The 23,847-nt window shown below is 40.7% G+C and overlaps 1 long non-coding RNA gene across 1 annotated transcript; it reads right to left on the bottom strand.

Annotated features, from left to right (window-relative positions):
* Positions 1 to 7,950: 7,950 nt before the first annotated feature.
* On the bottom strand, positions 7,951 to 9,624 carry LOC147758723 (uncharacterized). The gene is made up of 2 exons (XR_015318389.1): positions 9,072 to 9,624; positions 7,951 to 8,798 (listed from the first exon to the last, which is right to left on the bottom strand). It is a non-coding gene; the product is annotated as an uncharacterized LOC147758723 (long non-coding RNA).
* Between the last annotated feature and the right edge of the window lie 14,223 nt (positions 9,625 to 23,847).

Raw genomic sequence — 23,847 nt, 5'->3', positions numbered from 1 at the left:
AGGCGACAGACGAGAGACGATGGCAGCCCGACAGTCAGTCGAACTGCCGAACTGGGCAGCTCAAGCGAGATACCGTAAATGTCTTCTCACTCCTGTTAATCACGTTAAGCCAATTTGGCCTCTGGCGGCCACGGCGGCGGCGTTACAGGCAATAGCATTGACAGGACCGCTGTGTCCTTTGTGCCGTTGTCAGACATGCATCCCTACAAAGCTAGCTTCGGTTCGTATACACACTGTTCTCATCCGACATTTTCATCTTCATTTTCTGAACTAAAAACATTGCGTTGTGAATGCATTGATACGGGTTTGAATCCTGTTCCAAGCAATAGAACCATACCTCACATAAGTATTCTTATTGCTCGATGGTAAATGTAATCATGAGTATCAGTGATTACGTGATAAGTTCCCAGTTTGCCCTTTTTGTCTATTTAGTTATTGTATTCGTAAATTGCGGCTATGCTGGGACGCTATCACCTGACCAGAATAGGTTGTCAAGGTCCAAAGTTGCAAAGGTCCCGTTATAAACTAATGATAACATTCAATATATAGGCTAGCGGAAAATCGTTTTCATGGCTGACTCTAATCATATATTTTGGCGACTTTCACCTCCAGCAGAAAATAAGTGCCACAGCGGCATTTAAGGTATTGAACAAGTGAAAAGTAGGATATAAGTAAAGCATAACTCGTCGGCGACATTTATCAATAGAGAAGCCCCTGGCAAGTTGGCGTATACTATACTGAACACATCAGATTAACAGCGCAATCAGACCGATAGATCTAGAACTCAACTCTGAGCAAGAATTAGGACCCAGCAAGCATACGGGAGCTCGTAGATGTTCGTTCGGTTTAAAAAAATCTTGCTGAGATCTTGCGATGCCATTTTTGACATTTTTATTTAAAGGAAACATTTTCTATTTGTCTTTTATTATATATTTAAAGTGTTGCATTTGCTTAGTATTTGAAGAGAAAAAAAAGGATACGAGTACTGGAATACGACACACCTGAGAGATCCTAACGTTGGTATGATGAAACCAGCAAAACGAATAATACAAATAATAAGGCAGTTTTATTGATTATAACTTTGACACATAACCCTTAGCATCACTCTGTTAATTTGGCAATAGACAAAAACTGTTATTTTAGCTAGTCATTAAAACAAAGAAATGACGAGGTAACATATCGACAGGGAAAGTTGGTCCAAAGTGATACAATCAACTAATTTTGCTCGTGTCCATCCTACTTCGAATTGTTATCTCCTTTAGTTAAACGTTTTTCCCTAAAATTAGCCAACGTAGCCGTTCTTTACCAACGTTTTTTAATTAATAGCCTTACGATAGTTCGCCGCATCCGAAAAACTGCTATCACTTAGAGTGTTCCCATATTGCAATATGTATGAATTTACAGAGTTAACATGGGAGGGTTTCTGCTTGCAATTGAATCATCTGCAGGGTGCCGGCAGATCTCAATGGCGTCGTTCGACTTGCGGCTCGAAAGAGAGCGTCACCCTGGTATCATCGTATTAGGGGAGCGGTGGGATCACCTCGAGTCGTCTGTTAGAAAAAAAGATTTTCGAGGTTCCATGGTGCCAGAGAGCAGTTGCAGGAGAGAAGCTAGCATCACTGGCTGTTTGTGCCGGAAGAGGGCGTACAAAAACGTGTGACAGCTACCCTGACACACCAGTGCCGCTACGAACGGAACAGCTATTCCGGACGCAGTTTGAGGCAGACGTTCTTCAACATCAACATCCTGTACTGTCATGGCCCACCCTACGCGGTATTGGCTAGCTGGCTTGCCTGCTTTTTCTGGTGCAATGCGCTGCATTTGCTTTTCTGTGTGACAACGTAACAAGGACAAGAAGGTTCTACATGAACGAAGAAAGCACGCCAAAAGAAGCATTCAAAGAACTAGTTTGGTTGACTATAATACAGCACACATATAAAGGCTCGTAGGATCGTTGGCCAGGCCAGCCTTTCACGCCGTCTCGTGCCACGCTCATGAATCTCGGAGTATTTCAATCCTTCGTGTGGCCTTAAAAGGCAAGTTTCAAGTCGAAATCTCTTCTAGTGGAGAGAAAACAGATCTGCTCTTTTCCTGACCCGTTCTGAGTCCGTCGGATGACCCGACAAGCAGCTAGCTCGATATATCCTTTCAATTTTACTCCCACAAGTAGGGTCAACAGTAGGCTGTTCGTTTCGCCGAAGACGAAGTGGTCACTCAGTTTGCACTCGTGAAATATGGTAGAGACGGCGAAAGGACATCATAGGGGCAAAACAACCGGCATCGCCATTAAAAGCTCTCCGACTGCACCATCTCGGAGATCTTTTCTCACTACTTACGCTGAACTGCCACCTCTGCCGCTATTGCTGTAACTCAAAGCTTTCAGTAATTTAAACAATAACAAAATCTACCTTCAGATCTTACTCTCGTGCTGAATTAGCAGAATGTCTATTCGGTAGAGATGCTACCACCTCCCAGATCTTTAAATAAACAGTTAAGCACAACAACACAATTTTACAGTGTGACTCGATGGAATCTAAAACTAATATGAGTGGTGCTCAAATTCACTGTCCTTCGAAATCTAGCTGAGCCAGCCTATAGTAAGCATTTAATTGTCATGTTAGTCTATATAAGACAAACGCATGACAGACTTTTGTTCTATGCTCACTTTGCTGGCATTATTAATAAGTATAGTAACTTTAAATGTAATATCAGGTATCGGAGTTGGGTCCTGTAGAATCCCAAATGTTATATATAAGTATTGTGCTTTATTTTACATAGATTTATAGTGTAAGCGCTATCGCACTGTTTCGGACGCAGGCGCAAATGGCCTTCGCCGTAACTGACTGGTTTAGTCACTTCTCAACTCCCAAATGGTTAGAACATGACCAGTCATGAAGAGCGCAACTTAAGAGCTTCGGGATAGGAAAATTACACTGAAGAAGTATAGCATAATTTGTGACGCCGGCAAGGGCCGAAAACAACGGTTGAAGTTGCATTAATACTATTAGTCGATACATCGGCTACAAGTATTGTCCTCTAATTAAAAAAAAGTATGAATTACATCTCTATCGCCTATAAATTGATTATTTACCACACGGTATATATAAATAAACCATCCGGTGCGTACTTGTCGTTACCAAAACGTCACAAGCATAAGGCTTTCGTTAACACAAGGCAGTACACTAATGAATTTAACTAACAGCTACCATCTACATCTTTGGGGACCAACGAGTCAACTTCGAAATCTCACAGTCGTTCCTGTTAAGTTTTATTACAGCGAAACACATGGCATCAAAAAAAACTCAGGGCTGTTTCATCTGTGCGCTGGGGCATTTTGCACCACGCCAAATGTTTGATAAGGACACTATGTATTTTATTTTAAATGGTCAACCGAATGTTTCATGTGGAAATACTGACACTAAAAGAGAACATTTTTACGCCCTGATACCCAATGAATGTTAAGGTCGTTTAATGTTACTTCTTAAATCTGACCTTTGGCCTGTTGCTGGGTTGCAATGCTAATTGAATATATAAAATCGTACTCGATGTTACCTGCTACCTAACTGAGAACGACTTCACATACACATCATTACCATTGGCAGTTGTTAAACAACTTCTAACTTAAGACATATGCCCCAGGGGGACTATATTTTCTTCTTTGACTTATTCCGAATAATGATTACAGCATCAATGAAAAACTTGCACATTTAATTATAATCAGAACATTTTATAGGAATATGGCTGAGTGTATGATAATACGCTATCTGCCCTTCATCAGACTGCCGATTCGTATATTTTTCTCCCGGGAACCTTCACCCCCTTTTCCATAGCTGCTTCGCCCTCAACTATTATTGATAAAAAAAAAAAGGATTGACATGGTTATATTTATCATATATGCCTTAAATATATATGCCTTATCATAACGCGATGATTTACGCTGTAACAAGGAGTCGCGCAATGCAGCAATCTAACCGTAAGCCCCCGCTTGGAGACCCTTGGTACGTGTTTCAAGCTTGAAACAAAAAGTCCCCTTGCTTCTGCAATCAGCTTACCGCGTCGACGTCGGACACCACCGTTGCTGTTACCGCTTTGAAGTCGAATCCATTTAAGGTTTTTTGCGGACTAAGTCCCTCCCAAGCATCGTAAGTCGTTGTTTCCCGAGTCGCCTCAAAGTATTCGTTCAGTGTTTCCGCGCGACGAAGCTTTTGGTGAAGCATCTCTCCCATCAGGGGCATCTCCTCATCCCGCGGGGCCATTTCTTGCCGTCCCCTACTTTCGTTTTCGTGCGCCTACTCTGCTGGCCAGTTAGTCGGTGTGGCTTAACGCTCCCTGAATGGTTCTTTATGCATCGTCGGTGTGCGTTTGAACACAGGCCCTCTCCGGCGAGCTCCTACACCTTCCAAATTAGCTGGACCCCTTCGTCGCTTTTCTCTGGTTCTCTCAATGTCCCTTTCTCGCTGCTCGTTGTTCCTCTTTGGGCCTACTCTCTTTGAAGGCCGTCCCGCCTGGTTACAAGCTACAGGCCGTCTAGAGTATGATGAGCCAGCTAGCAAGTATCCAAGAGACCTAGGATAAGCGGAACGCGTTGGAGACGCGTGGGTAGGAAGGGGCATAATGGGGTGAGTGCCGTCTTGATGTGACGACCACGTCATGTGCAGCGGCGAGCTCCGTTAACGTTAGCGCTAAAGCTAAACAGCATTCTGGCTCATAGACAATTTTATGGTCGTTCTCTTCGTAAGATACGTTTACGATCAGAGCAGTAGCAGCGAGTGGCCATTGCTATCCGGCCAGCAGAGTTTTCGCACCATAGTGTGACGTCGTACGTTGTACACCGCAGGGACCTTCATGCTTGATTCGCTACGAGTCTCTCTGGCCGGTGCAGTTCCTTCGACTGGCGTCTCATTGCTTAGCTGCTTGCCGCTAGCACGGCGTAATGACGACACTCTATGATAAGGGCGTGGCGACTGCCATTAAGAGCACGGCGTCTGCTATGGTGACCCAGGACGGCATGAAGTAGATCGCCGTAGTTTTATCCCGATGACCTCCCAAAAGGTCCCACGTTAGTGACGTTAAACACTGAGATGGTGTTAATGAGAAATTCAGTTGTATCCAGATATCGAAAGTCATTAGTAACAGTCGTATTTGTATCATTTATTCAGCTCGGTTAGTGATTCACCTACCTATAAAAGATTGAGTGAAACTCACAGTAGAATTTGCTCCGATTTCGACGCGAACGCGCATACGAGTTTTCGTTGAAATTTAACTTGATAGGTATGTTTAAGTTAAATTTAAGATCCGACTGATTACTCTACACCTTTAACAACATATGATGCTTCAATTGAAGTTATACAATATACATTATAGTACCGTACTAAAAAGGAATTATAAAATTAAGTTTTAGAACTTCCGTTTTAAATAGCTGATTCTCAAATGATGTGTGCACTTACCAAGTGACGGAATGATACACGTTTTTCTGCTTAAAATCTCTTAGTCTGAATAAGTAGGCGCCATTTATTTTAATCTTTTGTTATACTTTCAAGCTAATACAATATAGAAATACCTAAACCATATACTGGTGATTTTTCCTGTTGCTCGAGTGGAATGTGCGAACATGGCAGGAGAACTTCGCTTGCATCAAGCACTACAGCGTTTGATAATGACATTCTAGCTGACGCAGTCTCTGGCTTTCATGGGACGAGCCCTTCTTTCGGTGAAGGAATCCAACCGGTGCTAAGACAACTCACGGCTTTGCTCCTATCCCGATCCTACGGGATAGGAGCCAACCACCTTCTATGCCCCCTCCTCGGTAGGAATATTCGAGAAGCGTGGAATTCCTTATACTTTCATCGGTCGGCCGCTCGAATTCCCATCCGGCGGCAAGCGACGCTACCGCAGCGTACACCCGATTTTAATTGTATCTCAGATGTTTTGCAACTATCATAGTAATTGGTAGTCTAGTCAGATGCAATTTTGCATAGAGAAATCAGTATGTTACACACACCTCGAAAAACACATATGAGCTATTATAGACATATGTGTGATGTAGGTGTCATACGGTTCAAATATGAATACAACGTTAACGTATACCTACTGCTAAGACAATAGCTCAAGACTTCCCGCGTACCAAGATTCTTAACTGTGGTTTGAATACGAAGTGTAAGCCTCTGGAGATTTTACCGTGATCTAAACTTCTCTAGTTATATAGCACAGAGGGACATTTGTGTGCTATGGAGACCAGATGGGAGGATATGATCCGAAACTGCGATGGATTCAAAGATGATCCGTCCAGCGAGAGTCACCTCTGATAGAAAAAAAACTTCTATAGAATAATATATTATCTTCGACTTCTTCTATCTGTACATTGCTTATATATTTCCGCTATGTAGTTTTCTACGAAGAGTGTTCAATCGAAATGCTTACGAGGACGCCTCGTAATGTGAGGCTAAGTAATGGCTTGCGCGATCAAACCCTACCTAACCGCTTGAACCCGTAGTATAGGTTGTACCTAGAAGATGAAGCATCGTTTAAAAGGTAATTGATACTAAAAAACGAACGTTATTTTGCTTGAAGTCTTTCGATGTCAGTAACATTATTTTATGGCTGACTTCAACAATCGTGGTAGTCGCAATCGGATTGAGTGGAAGGCGTTCAGAAACTCCATTTAAACACAGAAGGTCAGAAGTTCGATCGTTTGAAACCGATGATATTATTTTGATATATTATCACACATTAACGAGCTTTAGCGAGAGATCGTAAAATAGAATCTGTGCTCTCCATGGTAAGACCTTTGTCGCTCTAGCGTTTCCATAGTTAATTTATCACGCACAAATGATATCACATTAGTTTGTCTTTTAGATAACTCCCACGAGCGGTTTCACCGTGGTCTTATGATAAGATTCCAATTACGATTAGCCACACTGAATCGCGAACGCAGATCTTTCTCAAATTCAAAAAATTTACCCATATCAGCCTTGCGTATGATGCTAAAATGAGGGTTGAAGCTATAGATTCTGTAACACAAGCGTTCGTTGATGATTCATTAAGTCTTCTCTCTGATTAAAAACGTCCTGTGTGTAGATTGGTTTGTCAGATCTTCTACTTATTGGGCGGAATGACAAAATAGGCGGAACGGTCATACGCGTAACTCTGGTACGTTTTACCGTCCACGCTCTACGCATTATTTATTGGCCTGTCGTGCTCCTATCACACAGAATGAGGTTATCGATTTTAGGCTATTCAATCTATTCAAGCAATGATTCGCTTAACTAATGTGGATTCGTTGGGATTTCAGCAAACTCTACTATTGTGAATTGTTGTAAGTCTACACATATTATATATTTATCTTGAAATCACTGCGTGTATGATTCAGCTAACACTAGATAAATCTATAAAAGAAGATGATAACAATTAGCCATAAAAAGAAAAGAAGAGTGTGCGCAAGTCGAATTCGATTAGTAATAGTCTTTCCTGTTTTGTGACCAAGCCAAAAACATTAACTGTATCCTTCGACCGTCATCTTTTCAGATATATAGAAGAATCTCTAACAAAACGCTAACTTATTTACGCATACAAATCATACGTGTTCTCGGGTACTCCCCCCCCCCCCCCCCAGAACGAAATAATATAATCAAGGACATATCTATACTTATTTTAAACTTAGGTAATATGTTGCCTTAGTTAAAAATTTAGCACATTCAGTGAATATTTTGTACTATTAATGCGAGTCTCGATATGACTCAGCAGCTCCGCCTTGCTCCATCTACGTCCTGTGACATTTTCCAGTGAGAAAATTTCTTGAAAAGCTTTTATTGATGTCTCATAGCTGTACTTGCCAAGCGTCAATATAAATACAGGCGGTACGGTGACGAGGTTGTTGTAACTAAACGTATAATTTGCTTCCTATTCACAGGCCTGTTAGGAGTCCATTTCTATGCAAGAAACACACGCTAATTATAAACTGATTTGAAAATACTGTGTGATTTTTCATTGTAGCTCAACTTTTTCGTATACGTTCAATATACACGTAAAAAACAATGATGCAATAGATAGCGGTGTTCGTACCTAAGTGAAGTTGCTTTGTGACGACGTTGTCTAACGTACAAGGTGACTCGTCCGAATTTTCGATATATTTGTCGACAGTATAATAAGATATTCAAACGCAACGTCCTATAGCTCAGCAAAAAGTTGTCCTTGTCGGAAGCTTGGCAAGTCTGTATCCTATTAGTACACGACATTCGACACTGAAACTTATTTACAGCTAATTCATCTCAGAACTATATGCGTACCTGACGGCAAAAAAAGCCTTCGGATATTGATTTTTCCCAGTTTGGAACGGTTAACAAATCTTACTGTTTCATGCCATGCTTGCCGAACTTACATTTGATTATACTTGCTGAAAAACAAAAATTAATTTATTTTTAATGTGTACCCACAATTAGTTAGTAACGTTAACTAGTCGATGTGTTGAAGAAATTGCCATTTTTCTCGTGTGGAAACTATGCTGCTAGGCAATCGTATGAGTTGGTCTTCAAAACAGTCATTGACATACGTGCCTATATTTTAATGTTTTTTCTAGTTTTATCTGAGGCCGCTGTAACCTGATTGTCTTTCATATCAGTTCACTTCATGTGAGCAAAGATATTCTTTCCTGTAAAATATACTATGTCAGTAATGGTTGTTGGCGGTTCACGCCGACGATCTTCATTTCTTTGAATGTTTTCGAACTGGAAACCGTATCGATCTTTTCCGTGGTCAGCCTCTCTCCGTGATGGCTCTGCGTTATTGGGGCAACTTACATGCTTCGCAGAAAACAACAGCAAATACGAGACTTAGTCAAGTAGGTAACTTAAAACAATCTCGAAACTAGTTACTTCACTTAAGAGACCAGCTTCGTATTTAAATTTTGAGCAATACCGTATAGCACAGCGAATCACAACCGTCCAACATGGTGGGCGCTTCTTCCCCGCAAAACCGTTACAAATATTGTAGTACTCATCTCTTAATTGTTTTAGGGGTATTCGAGAGAACCAGCTTACTCGTGATCAAGTTAATGCTGGCAAAACAGCGTTTACCTTTGCGCCTCTCTTGGTCTTTCCTCATCGCCGATCCTCTGGTCCTTCCTCTTGCAAACATCTGCGTCGGCTCTGATGTGTTCCTCTGCGAGTTCTATTGCTAGCTCCGGTCAAGACGACTGTATTTGAAGCAATACCACATAAGGAATGAAAGGAGGGAAATGTGTGTCTCTTCGGCGGGTACAAGAACCCGCGACGGGTCTTAGAATGGCGGTCGCTTTTGCGATGACAGATTACCCCCTCCTCCGCGAAAAAGAGATAGGCTAATGCCATCTTAGTTTTGGATCCCTCTATAAACACATTCCAACCATCAGCTACTTGCCGAAAGGAACTTATTCACAAGCTGCTGGCCGACTCGCTTTCCCGTCTCCTTCTTTTCGTCTTCCTCTCTCGCTTTTTCCCTACTTCATTTATATCTTCTAAATCGTGTGCAATCGGCCGCAAATATGTTTGTGCCTGTGGTTTCGTAGGTCATGGCCAATACCAACGGAACGGTAAAATGCGAGGTAACCCCTGTTGAAAATAGAATAGAGGATGTTAAAGAAGAGCTCTATAGGAAATAAGGCGTGCTGGAAGCGTACATTGATAACTGTTCACAAGCAAGAGGATTCGTCGATCGGATGCGATTTGTATGCCGACCATCGAAACATTTAGTTTTTCTTCATAGACGTGAATCTCATATCTTTTTATTACAAGCAAACTTGGTTATATTTAGGTGTGCAGGTTATTTTTGGTATAATTGAATTCTTGACCAACCAGGCCTCTATGGTTCGGGTTTTACGTCCGGTATCGTCGTTAGGCATTCCGTCGGACGGCTAGCTTCCAGCATGAAACGAAATCTGTCCATGTCCGGGCTTGAACCTAGACTACAACGTACCGCTGGCTTACGCAATCTAGCAATTCTAGCTCTACGGCAGCAGGCGCCAGAATATAAATCCTATATGTGATTTATATTTACATTGTCAGCTCGCATATTCTGAGCATTTTCCTTAGAAGATGAAGACTTCTACAGAACATGCGCTTTTAGATCATTCAGCCGTGTTTTGCTTTATTCTTCTTTCTTTTTTTAGTATATTGAATTAAAAATATACGAGCAAAGCTTCAATTTCAAGTATAAAGTAATAATTTAGCTACCTAGACATGCGCGATTCATTGTCCAACATAATTTTCGCAGTAAGCTCTTCTAAATTTGGTCCTTTAAAAGCCCGCTTTACTGCTATGCTATCTTCATCGAATCTTCTCTGTAGACAATATGACCATGCGAGCGTATGTGAAGCAGATTTCTAAGAATTTTTATAAATTCGCTTATACTTCCGCATTGTTGCAGACACTGGATAATTGAAGCAAAAATATACTCGTTCAGATTACCCAAGCCATCGTTGTCGGAAGCACTCGTGCGAATCGCAGTCGAGGAACTGTAACAGACAACATCAATACAATTACCTGGCAATTATTTAAACAAGACCTGCAAGCTTAAGTGCAATTAATGATCGGCTTTGTGTGCTGAATCAGGGTTTGCCTTTGTCTGAAGCACGCGGGCCTTATTATTGATATTATTAGTACCGTGCGTGCCTTTGCAAAATGAAAAACAAGATAGAACTATCCCGTTTCTGAATTACATTGAGCCGTGATTAGTTACAAGCTAAAAAGAAAACACCGATAGACAGGATTTAGTATGACTTTTTTTACACGATACAATATAACGAATTGTGTTCGAATTCGGCAGTGTCGACCGATACAACTGATTTGAGCTTGAAAAGATCTTGTGGTCTAGCGCAAAGGAGAAACCTCGTGGTAAAACAGATGCCATTTCATTTATGAATTATGTTTAACCGCATCTTTAATCAGTCGAGGCCATAGCGATGAAAACGGATGCGTCTGTTCGTTGGGCAACCTGATCCGCGTAGAGTTCTGTGAGCAAACTGAAGATTCTGCTTCGAAGAAAGAAGAGCAAACTGATGTAGTCGCATGATGAGGACTTTAGCTTCATCCCGTCCGCTGCAAGGATGTTCGGTTAAGGCCTTTTTCCGTTCTGATCAAACGAAACATTAGCCATAATGAATCGCGCTCCGCGACTCCAAATACTACCGGCTGAAAAGTTACTTGTTGTCCTCATGACGAATCTGCGATATTTCAGTTTTTGGACGCGCTAAATAACGGAGGTATCAGGGGTGTATTGAGGGTTGCGATGTTGGCCGTATGTCTGCAGTTTCAAACGCGATGCCATTATGTCTCGCAGCAAAAGGTAATCGATATAGGTTTTTAACAAAACGCTACTTAAATACGTTGTTAAGTAGACAACTACGCTCGTTTGAATTTCTATTGAACAGTATCAACGGCATAATACAAACAGGCACACTTTTCTAATAGCACCAAAAGGCAGTAAAGGCAGCCGTAGTTACTAATCTAACTTGACCCGTAGCTTTGACTGTCACTATCTCTTCCTGGACCTTTCACAACTCCTTCTAAGATCTGCGATTATTGTAGATCAATTTTTACAGCACATTATTGAAAGTGCGAGCATTCTTGCTCCGTTTGGGTACATGCAGTCGTGCATTGAAGCATGCATGGAGAAATGTTTAGAAGTGCCTCGTCTAGTGGAACTTTGTTCCTTGTTAATTCTATTATGTAGCATTATATGTGAATTGTTTGTTAGTTTCCTTGGAAACGATAAATATTTAGTAGTATACTCGAAAAATTTACGTAGTAGCGATTTTACGTCAAGAATGATTTCCACTGCGCCAAATCATCATTACGGCTTGCATACACGAGGACTATGAATGTGTTGGCACTCGAACGTAACTCGATAGATTTCTACCAGTACCACCTTTTTTTCTGTGCGCATTACTAACAGACCCGTCCGTCATAAATATTTACAGCCGTCATGAATGTGCCGGAAATCATTAAATTGTATTACAACAATAATAATAACAATTTGCCATAGCCTGTTTTATGCTGGTTATAGAACGCGTTCAACTTTCGCGAGCGTTCCTCTCTAATGTCTTTCTTCGGTACGATGTCGTACGCACTACGACGAATTTCAATCAGTTCATACATCCAAATGCATTTTGTTTCAACACAGGTCGAAACAATTCTTATTACCACAGGTTTATATGAAAAAAAAACAATCGAATTAATGCGACATTAGCACGTACTCTTAGTTCAATGGATTGCTATGCATACGCGTCAATATACGGAACGTTGAACGTTTCTAGTTGACGATCTCACCCGTCGCATATTAGGCATCTTACTGTTCGCATACGTCGCGAGCAAGTGGCTCACGTAAATTACCCTAAAAGCTGAAAATATAAGATGGTTGTCGTTCTAATGCACAGCCCCAAAGGGCTGGATAGACAATTCTGAGACAGGGTCGTAAAAGAGCAGGATGTCGTTATCGATGACATATTTTTTCCTCTCGTTGCTACGAGCAAAGCCTGTATAGGGTGTGGGTATGTATAGCTCGTTGATGAGTAGAAGGTATCCGGAAGATATGGATGGGCCTTCCGCTTCCAAACGAAGACCGATGACCTAAAAGCAACGGACTCAGTGTCCTGCTGCGTGGGTTATGACAGCAGGGGGTTCTACAGCACAACGAGAAGGGACAGCGAAACAAAGTTGTACACGGATAGTTGATGGCCAGCTGCTTACGGGTGTTGATTGGTGGAACGCAGTAGGAACACGCAACTATTTTACATATGTATGTAGTTTCACCTGGCTAACCGCTGACGCTCACACGCCGTTTCCGCCCTCGGATGTATTATTAGTTGAACTGTTTGGAGATCGGCCAAACCCTTTTCTCCTTCCCTTTCCATACTTTCGCCAGACATGGACACCACAGACGAGATTGTAAGAGTCGGAAGTCAGATCATCGGAGACCAAATGCTCGTTTGATGCTCGGGACGCGATTGCTTAAACGACCTCACAGATAAGTGAACTGTTAAACATTGTTCCGATGAAACGTGTCAACAAGCGATATGGGAAAATCGTAACCATATGATAAATGTCTCGGGCTTAATGCCTGTTTCTGTCGTTGAGCATTACTTTTGGACGCTTACTCGCAGCACAAAGTAACATCCAAATTAAAGCTTAGATTACTGCGTCTCCCTATGTTAAACACGCTAGCACCAACGATCACGGAGACCGTAACGAAACGCATCAGATTTAGCCTGTCTTTAATTTTGATCAGGGATCGGGACATGATGCGAAGAATACAAGACGCTTGAATCTTCAAAAGCATGATTTTAAAGACTGGAAATGTCCAAAACAACCGGCAATAAGCAACATCATTACAGTTTTACACTGTTCCATCGGCTTTTAGGTCACATCGTGATTCAGTTCTTTCTTCAGTGACACGTTTAATACACATATGTATAAGGTCAGCGATTCCGTCCACGATTTACTAGACCTTAAAAACGCTCGTGACAGAGATAAGAACTTACTATCCAGGACCTGGCGAAGACGTACCTTTCTATTTCAGGAAGCTTGTTTCTCTTGAACACACTTTTCTCAAGAGCAGGGAGAACGTAGGTATGCAAATTTAGCCATTTGGGTGGCGGCGCTGGTTCTGCTGCTGGTACTCGTATGCTTTGAAGGCTGCTGCGTACGTCCAGAAAAGGACTCGGGACGTTGAAGGACGGTGGAATATCTGCAAAGTAATCAGGAGTCGATCGATTTGCTACCAAAAGGCAATACTCGCTAAGGCCGAGGCAGCGCCATTTTAATAGCCACAACGATTTTTCCAACGCGCTAAAGGAGAGGGTAGGAATAATGGCGTTGAAGCATGTGCTGTTTCTGAGCGTAACGAGAAAAACTCCGATGAGAAAGGGTATATTTATAGAAAAAGTGAGGACAGATTGCCCCTAGGTACTGGATACAATTTTACAATAGATGCATGTTATACGTTTGTTCCAATATGGTGTGGTTGAGTGCGAGAGGCCATACGTCTATTTTTTGTCGATTTCGGATTGCATATATTTTCAAAATTCTATTCATGGCCACGAAACTGTGATAAAATATCTCGGGAAAATCCGCAATATAAACGACCCAAGGGCTGGCTAATAGAAATAACGGACATAAGCAAGAATGCGGCTTCCAGGATAAAAGAGCCTTCCTTAGTTCTCTCTCTCCCCCCCCCCTCTCTCTCTCTCTCGTATACATATATTATTTTTAACTAGTCTGAATGCTTTTGACAGTTTGAGTGTATGGCTTGGAATAGTCGCAATATAAGTATTTGAAAAATCGGTAAAAAAGCAACAACGTTGATATGTTGTGGTCCATTAGAGTACTTCTAGCACAAAGACAGCTATTGAACTACTGCTATTCCATTTGGAACAGTTGGCTGTTTCAATTCCGAGAGCACTTAAGTCTTCTTGGCCTCGAAGCTGCGCTTTAATATTACTCGAATTCTTGTATACGTAAACGGTTATAGTAAGAAGACGATTTGATCTATAATAATATGAAAAAGATGGCATGTATAATTGAGCGAGTCACCGAACATTTCATTGATCTAAAGATATCTATTCGACGCGAAGTATGAATTATAGAAACGATGCTAAGAGTATTTTTAACGGGAAACGGCGCAGCCCGACCAGCGAACGTGTGTTCTAGATAACGCAAATTACCAACACAAAAATGAATGACAAACACGTAATTTTAATTCGGATCTGTTCCCGACTTGGATTTACATCTCACTGCACTAAATAAAGCAGTGTCGCTACACGAGTAACTTACCGATCAACTTATATGTGCATGTGGTTAAGACAAACAAATACGTTAGTTCGATCTCTACTACCGTGTGACCTTAACAACATTTTCTATCGCTGAATCAAAACTTTATTCTGTTTTGCTTAGCAGTATCTGATCAGGACTAATATCGCCAGCGTTGTCCTGGTGATAATAATCCTAAGCAGAACACCAATCCCGATCTTCCTACAGCGAACAGAAACTTTCCCTACAAACCTAACTTCCAAATGCAACTGCAATGGTTCGAACAAACCCTTGTTTCATATGTCTATAGATAGCTTTAACGTTCAAGCGTTTGTAAGCAATGACACGCAGCTTATTCGTTGAATCATTAAACACTAACACCTCCACTCTTTGTTGGTTCGCAGTCACCAATAGAGCCCATGGTTGAACCGGAGGTGGGTCGGAAAGTCCGCTTTACCTTTGCCACCAAGGGGCACAAGTAGGCACCGTACGTCGAGTACCGACAGAGCCAGAAAAGAGCCTACCCGCTGGTGATGTTTTATCCACTTCCTTTTGCCTCGAGTCTAACAGGCCTCCTGGGCCCGTACCTAGCTTGCTATTTCCGCTGCCCCCGCCGCAATTTGCACTGAGCAGACGCTGCTCTGGGGCTAGCATCTGGTTCCCTGTTTTTTTGCTAAGTGGAGTAAACCAAGCCATTGTGCATTGTGAGTGGATTCACTCTCTCATGAAGAGTGCAAAGCCAACATTTTCGCTTGTGTTTTCGGCTGTGGTAGAAGAATCGGGCACAGAATGAGCGGGTTGCGGAATGCGAGGCGACATATTTTTACCCCTGTCCCGCTAAGTGATTAAATGTTAACACACTTTGTAGGGATGATTTATGACGACTACTGTTATTTCAGATATTATTAATGCAAAGAAAAATATCTATGCCTTTATGAATCTAACAGGGTGGGAAGGCATCTGTCAATAAATATTTGCGCTGCGAATCACAGAGCTTACAAATGTCGATAGCAAGAAAAATCACGTTACCCATGATGCCAGTCTAATTTCTTTAGTTATTCTCGTTCTAGTCGTTATCTACGTGTAGATAAGAACCTAGCATTTGGAAGCTGAGGTTGCTTATAGCGTTGGCAATAAGATTACGCAATAGGTCTTTGCCCGGGGTAGCCTCAACGCAGAGCAATCCGATACCTCAATGTGCAAATAATGCGGAAAAGTTGTTTATAAAACCAAGAAACTCTATAGCAGACTATAGGAAGTTTGTTATTTTAAAGGCGAACATTCGGGTAATCACACTTTTTGCGTTTTTTTTTTTTCGTAAATACGTGTTTAGATAATAAGGTAAGAAAAAGAGTGTTTCTAGTACAACATTTTTTTGTCTTCCTTTCCGACATTCCATTGACCTTTTTAACAATGCAGTATATATATTGTATATTGATGTAGCGGAAACATGTATTGTACTGCTTTAGTTTCTAATAAGAATACTTTTGTTTGTATTCAAATCAAAGTAAGCATCAGTTTATTAATTCGACGTACATATATAACAACGAAACGGCGTGATCTGAATGACTAATACGCGTCTCTCATCATAACAAATAAACATGCTTCCATGCTGGTTCGAATCTCAACGTTTGCAAAAATCATTTCCAGATATTAATAATCAAGAAAATAAGAAATTAAAAAAAATAAGATATTATTAAGGTTAATGGCTGCTTGTATGGTTGTCATGCCGTTTCATAGATCTGCTGAACAAATCCCATGTGATTCCAGCCGGACGCACGACAACGGAAGCAAACCCTCGATGCTATACCTAAATATAGATAATTTTAAGGACTTGTCTCAGAATATGAACAATTATGGTACTGCTGAAAAACTTAAATTGGTATATTTTTAAAAGCCAATGCTTTAATTGTCGTTTTTTTGAAAATTTTAAAGGAAACATTTGAAACCATCGAAGAAATTAAAAAAAAGCGCGAGTCTATTCGAGAATTTATATGTACAATTGAATTCAAGAACAGCCTTGAGGACTGGAAAAAACGACTGGCATGTGCATTGAATTCGGCAGGAGTTATTTATAAAGAGAGAAGTGGGGGGTTTGAGTGATTGAGCTAAATTCTGGATACTTTTTTGACGCCGTACGTTATGTATGCGAACTATATAAACACTTGCTGTATATATTTCATAGAGTTGTTAATGTTAGAATGTTAGGGTCTGAGATTTAAATAATCTTCTCTCATGCCAGTTGTACAGCTGAGTAGAAAATCGCCATATGGTTCGTATGCAAATTTTATCATATTAGAAATCTAATTACTGCATCATGAACTTTTGCACGTTTGCAAGGGGAACCCTTTGCCTTACTGCTCAGGGAAACGACACAACAGCGGCTCTAAGCGAGTTTTTACGTTTGGATTCTCAACACTTAAGCTAGTATTTAATAGAACGAAGTTCCACCAATCGAGGGGAACGGCGTCTGAGGACTGCTGTAAGCTTCATTTATATTTCCTATACATTTTCCCATGTGCCACACTAGACCGATCCTTAAAAACTACGAATTACTTTAGTCCACGGTTGTATACCATGCTAAATGACATATTTAGCTTGGAACGAGTCAGAAACATACTTTATGTAATTATGATTGTTTGCGTAGACCAAGGAATCCCTTTGCGTAAAACTCGACATATACATAAGTAGCAATGCGGCTGCTGGTAACGGACGGGTACATTAAAAACGCAATTAACACAACGTATTTCGAACTGATGAACAACAACTTCGTCTTTACATGGACGTAGAAATTGTAGACGTTTCCCTTAACCAAGCCTGAACACAGCGAACAATAGGACAAATACTGTAATTCTGAGCTAAGGTTATTATTGCTGCACGTCCGAAACGAATTATCTGTGTGCCTACTCGTGAAACGCTCGTTGGCCATCTATAACGTACCGCGATATTTACGTATCTGATAGTTTGTATAAACACATTGTGTCTGAAGTGATTAGTTCAGGAACTAAATAAAGCGACGCGACACTTATTATGACAATCTTAATATTTGTATGTAACGTATCTTTAATAGTCCGTAAATTATGTTTGCTTATGTAGACAATTAAACTTTGCCGAGTGGGAACAGATTGATAAAACGCTCTTGCGTTAGGTGTTTTACAAACATTCGTGTTAGAACATGGCAGGGTCGGAGACATTGTTGACGTCACCGCTATCCTGATCTGCAACAATTAAATGTGTTTGGTGCTCGTATTAGGTAATAATTAAAAAGAGTACAGAATGAAAAGCTACACGACGCTAGGCAAATTCCACGTAAAGTTATGCTAGGACGAACAGAATAAGCGACAAGCCGAAACATGGCTTCTTTATAATATTACGTGCCTACAAAAAGTTTTTGATACAAATCTGTTGAAGCGTTCCCCGGACTTTTTCATCATTGTAAGTTTTCTCATGATCCTTAACTGTTGTGTACGAGAAGGCTGGATATGTAACTGTGCAACCTTGACAACGGATCTAGCTAACTATGCCTATCACTAAACAACTTTTAACGATTTGTAGATTAGCCGCACAATACTGATTTGCTACAGGTTTTAGGTCCAAGGCAATCGAAATGCAGATCGGAGGGGTTAAAACGATACGGCTCCAAATAGAGATGCGGGAATAAACTGAAGCGGCCTAAAGTATAACCGTTTCAGTAGCCTAAATAAAAACAACGATAGTTTTTCTGTGATAGTCAAAGCAGAATCTGAGAATGCTTCTCTCAACCTCATGAGGACGATATGGTACACAAAGAGAAAGGTGAGCAGGTCTAAAGTCCCAATTTTTACAGCGAATCGCAGATGCTTTAGGCCATTTTAAGCACTGCCATGTTAATCAGTATTGATAATGTTTATTTAAGGTGATCTATGTAAAGAACAAGCTAACGTGAAAATGCAGTATCGTACAATCAGTAATTTTAAAAATCTCCGAACACTTTGGATTTCGATCGATAATTGTATTATCATTGACAGTGACCTATCGTTTTGTTATTTTAATTCAATTTAGTCTGTTATTTTCGATTTTTGTACACTTTCAGTAACTTCTTGATTGATAAAATAGACTTGCCCATATCTATATCTAATTACCGCTGGAAGTTTTTCACGGTGTCTTAATGCATGATCCTATTATTTCAAGCACTACTGATTTTTCTGCAGGAAGCGCTTGAAAGGAGCCAGTGCGTATCTCTGTCATCGAAGATTTCTGCAAATGTAACAACTTACATCTTGCCATTTGAAAAATACTAAGTTTGTCACTCTTGTCTTCTGTGGTGAAGACTTTGCAGGCAGGACATAATAGATAGTTGCTGGATGACGCGAGATCATGAGAATATAATGGATGCACTAAAGATTACTGCTGCATCTGTATATGACACCTCCGGTTACGTTAGCACTGTATGTATGAGCCTTATTCTGCTAAAGGTCAAAACAGCCTAAAAAAGCCATTGTCGTTTTTTAATTGTTCGGAGTAGACTTGTGTGTGTATACGAGAGGCTTAGGAATATCGGAACGATGCCTCGCAACGTGTTCTCCGCTTGCTTTTTGCTTTGGGTGTTCCAGGGTGGGCTTTGTTTTTGTTACCCATTGAGTTGCCTTTTTAATTGACTTACTAAACCTTTTCCTGCGGCTATGCCTTTGAAAATCAAAATAGGATCGCAGGTTTTTTATAGGCCAATGTTTTTTAATCCGACTTTTTATTTTGAGCAGAACTTGCCTTTCATAGTATGCACCTTATATACAGAATGCTCGAACTCTAACGGCAACGTTTCGAACAAGGAGGATCGTCAAGATCGAGATTCCCTTTCTGAAATTCCTAAAGCAAGGTTTTTATCAACAAAAATCGCACGACCTAAAAAACTATCTATTTTGCCATTTATATTTCTATAATATGATAATATATCTATATAGTCACTTATTTCTCTGGTCGTACCATTTATAAATCGCGAATGAGGTCGCAATTACGACTTTATTCGCGATTAAAAAGATTGACTGGCAATAAATAACGGTATTTTGAATAGCCGACATCCCAAAACGTCTTCCAGAAGCAGAGAAAATTTTAAATGGTAAAAAAGTGAACTTCCTCATAATAATGTAGGTAGTTAGCGACAAAAATGAATATAACTTGGAAAAGTACCTTTATACCAAGTTTCTAATGAACAGCTACAATATTTTTCCTGCTTTACGTACGTATTTGTTTTTTGCGGACACTACGTTTGCGTAACCTGCCCGATGTACTTCTTCTCATGCTTAAGCTAATATTCAATATTAATTACCCGTTCACACAGGTAATATTTTTCACACGTCTGATTTTTCAAATGATACTATTTATCGCTATAGCATTTCTTGCGAGCTGGCCGGTCTACAGGGCTATTCTCGCGTATAAGAGCCCTACGGTTCCTCGATTTAATACTTCGCGCTGCACTGCTTGTTATTTAGTCTTAAGGGAGTAGTCTGAGACTCAGGCCTCATTTAAAGTTACGAAGCCAGCAGGAATTTTGTGGGATTTGAAAGCATTTCCAGACAGGGGTCCTGCAAGATGATTAATTTCCTAGCATGTTTTTGTTTAACGCGTAAACGCTACAAGGAATTTCTCATGACGTCGAGCATTTTTGTTAAATCTGTGATAAAGTGTTTTCAATGTCAATTGCTAGACGCAGTCCTAGCACACTCTGGATAAAAGATTTATACGTAGAGAGTGCAGAGGCACATGAAAACGTCAACTACTTTCAAAATCCCTAACGCCATAACCTGTGTATGAGTGACTGAATAATTAACTAGCACTGCGCATAGGTAGCAAAAGATTAATAACGTTATCTTACTTAAAGTACCTTATGACTTAAGGCAAATCTAGTACTGTTGAAGAGGACATATATTTTGAACAATTTGAGAAGTGAAGTTCTAGATACTAAAAGCTAAGTTTAATAACTTAGCTACTGCACAGGGTCTTACAGAACGAAAGAGAATGAAGCGGAAGACAGAAATAATTATAGTGCGGATATTAATAGCTAACTTGGTAAGTTCATCGTCTCCCATGAATTTTCGGTCTGGGACCGTGTCACAGGAAAAATAAATTTCGCTTACAGCTAAGCTTCTCCTTTCAAAATAGAGGATTGAAGCCCGCCTCAACAAAAAGCCTTGGGCGAAGTTCAAATTTCTAGTTAAGTATACGCTTGTTTAAACAGGAAACTAATCTCGTTTATGTAGGCATATACATTTATACAGCTCTGCCTTCATATATACATAGTGCAAATGCGTGAAGCAGGTATTCTAGCAGACTGCAGTGTTTCCTACAATACGAAGCCTTCGCAGCATTCCAGCCTACGAATGGTTTTGAGTTAAACTTCGAACACAAGAATTTTAAGCGTGTTACATTGAGTATATTTGGAATGAAGAAGTTCTCGCTAAAATAGAATCGAGCTTCTCGTGATGTCAAGTTGACATTGTATCTAAGTTAAGATAGTAAATTTATTATAAACATGAAAATCTGGTGGGAGTTGCGTTTAGTATATTAGATCGTAGCCTTGAGGTTAGCAGATACCAGTACTGTGTGAATGTACTATGATGGATTGGGAAATCATAGTCGATAAATAATGAAGCGCCCTGGCACTCAACAAAGTTACGAAATGATAGTAAACAAGAGTTCCCGCTGTTTCTACGCCGTTTCTCAGAGTGGATAGAAGTTACGGCGTCTTTTGTGTAGTGAAAGACCGTTACGTACTTTTTTATGACTAATGTTCCTACAAAAAGTATGAGTTGTGCTTCGATAGGGGACAGTTTTTCGACGGGAAACGAAATACATGCCTCAAGTATACACCTACGGCTCGAGAAGCGACCACAATCGAATGCTGATGACAATAGTCGCTTTTGTAATTCTATTAGTGAATAGAATAAAGACGATAGACAAATCAGCCATACGTCTTTTGCCTCTCTGAATTATTTGCCGTTCTCCTTCTCGCCGTGTGTAAAGGTTTTAACGTCTGTAATAGCAGCCAGAGAGGCTTTACCATAAAGAAAAAATATTCCACTCCCAAGTATCACGTGCTGCTCTTTCTGATTCAGTCTCTCCTTGCTGCTTTTTCCTCAAGAATTTTTTTATCTTCTTCAAATGGAACAACCATATAACGGACGGCCTTCACCGCAGGCTTCACGGATTTTCTTTTCCGCGTTGTAACTTACTTTCTCGTCCCTTCTCAGGACTGGCGTCACTTGTATGCAGCATAGCGCGATTCGCTGCGGAGATATCTTATTCCCTTCCGGACGCCTTCTTGCGGTTCCTCTTCTGCGGTGGACCCACATTTGACGCAGCCAGCGCCTGTGGGACGTACGTGGCATAGCAGGCTGCAAGAAGTGAAAAGGCCTGGCTGACTGGTGGCGCCTGTTTTGAATCGCCTCGGTCTTTGCTCAGCTGCCCCCTGAGGCCACTCTTCTAACGCTTTCATGCTTCCACCCATTGCAAAATAAAAATACGTCTATGCCCACTGCCGGCCCCCACAAGTCCCTGAGCGTTGAGCAACTCCCTCATATGCAAAAGGCCCGCCAACGGTACAATCGAAATGTGTCCACTCAGTTCAGTGTTATTCAACCATCACCACCACCAACGCGGACATCAGCTGGAACCCTATCGCGATGGGAGTGAAGCTGGTCAGGTCAAACGCGTAACAATAACTACTCAGCGACGACTATTACAGCGCCGTATATATGGATACTGGCGTGAAACAGCGACAGGACATCAAGATTTAGATACAGTTAGGATGACCACGCGATCAACAAGACATCTCGTTGCTGGCATATATTATATATGTACATCAAAATGTTTGAGACTTCTCAACAAGGCGTCTTTAAAAGGTCAAAGTAGCTAAAAGGTTAATCATTTTGTATCAAGCCGTATTATGGTAGCTGTAGCCCTCTAAACTCTTCACAAGCACCTCCTTCAAGAGTTCCATAAAAATCTGAACTTTGCGAAAATTAATGTTCGCTTATGTCATAGTTCTATGTAATTTTTTTCCAAAAATATAGAATGCAAGTTACGCGGGAATTACTTACGGAAACTGATGGTAGTATGCATGTAGCAACCGTTAGTTTTTACGAAATAGATATTTTTATCCTTGTTCCCCTTCAAACTGCCGTTCTTTCAATTTTACACATACCCATCTTAAAGTCAATTTTGAGGGGAACCCGACGATGGGCCCTTATTAATTGTCTATGTCCTTGCACACTTTTTTACTCCGCCATAATCGGTCCGAATCGGAAGAGGCCATTTCGCAATATGGTACTGAATTGAGATAGAAAGAAATATAACAGAGAAAATATAAGTATTCTCTTGCACCTGAATATGCATTATTTTGTAGTGGGCCATGGGCCGGTATCACCAGGTCTAATTCAGTTGACAATAGAAGCCAATAGCGCCATTTTTAGGGTACCCCAATCTGGGCACATATTCTAATGGGAGCCGCAGGTAAGCTTACACGTCGATGAGCGGACGGCATAACGAAAAAAACATACGGATAAAAGGTGTTGGAAATCTGACGAACGGCGAAGAAAACGCAAGGATCAGTATAAATGTTGAAACGTTGGGGATAGCGGGAAGACTGTGGTAAAGTTTTTATGTAAGATGAAAGAGCAAAAGGTTTATTTCTATAGGTCACAAGAAAACAATGAAGCAGCATTGCTCGGACATTGGGAAAGTAATGACCGGTTACCTAGTATCCGGAGATACGGCCACACCGTTATCAACGCTATAAATTTCAACGTAATTTATCTAATAATTGAGAACTTATCGACTGCATTTCAATTCTATTTGAACTTCGTAGGCCATAGTTCAATTCGAAATATACCCCGACAAGTAATCATTATCTCACCAGTTCCCCGTTAATCACGAGGCAGTCTCTTTTTTTACAGAATACTACTTGTACATTTAGAACAGAAAATCTCAGCTTAGCACATTGATAGAATAAAAATGAATTCCACCATCATCCAAACTATACGTGTTATCTCTGGAGAGTCTGCGACGTCAGCCCTGTTCTGATGATGAACTTTCG

This window comes from Varroa destructor, unplaced genomic scaffold, assembly GCF_002443255.2.
Source record: "Varroa destructor unplaced genomic scaffold, Vdes_3.0 BEIS01000001.1, whole genome shotgun sequence".
Classification (NCBI taxonomy): domain Eukaryota; kingdom Metazoa; phylum Arthropoda; class Arachnida; order Mesostigmata; family Varroidae; genus Varroa; species Varroa destructor.
The sequence above is the reverse complement of the archived record's forward strand: the minus strand, read 5'-3'. Positions and strand labels throughout refer to the sequence as shown.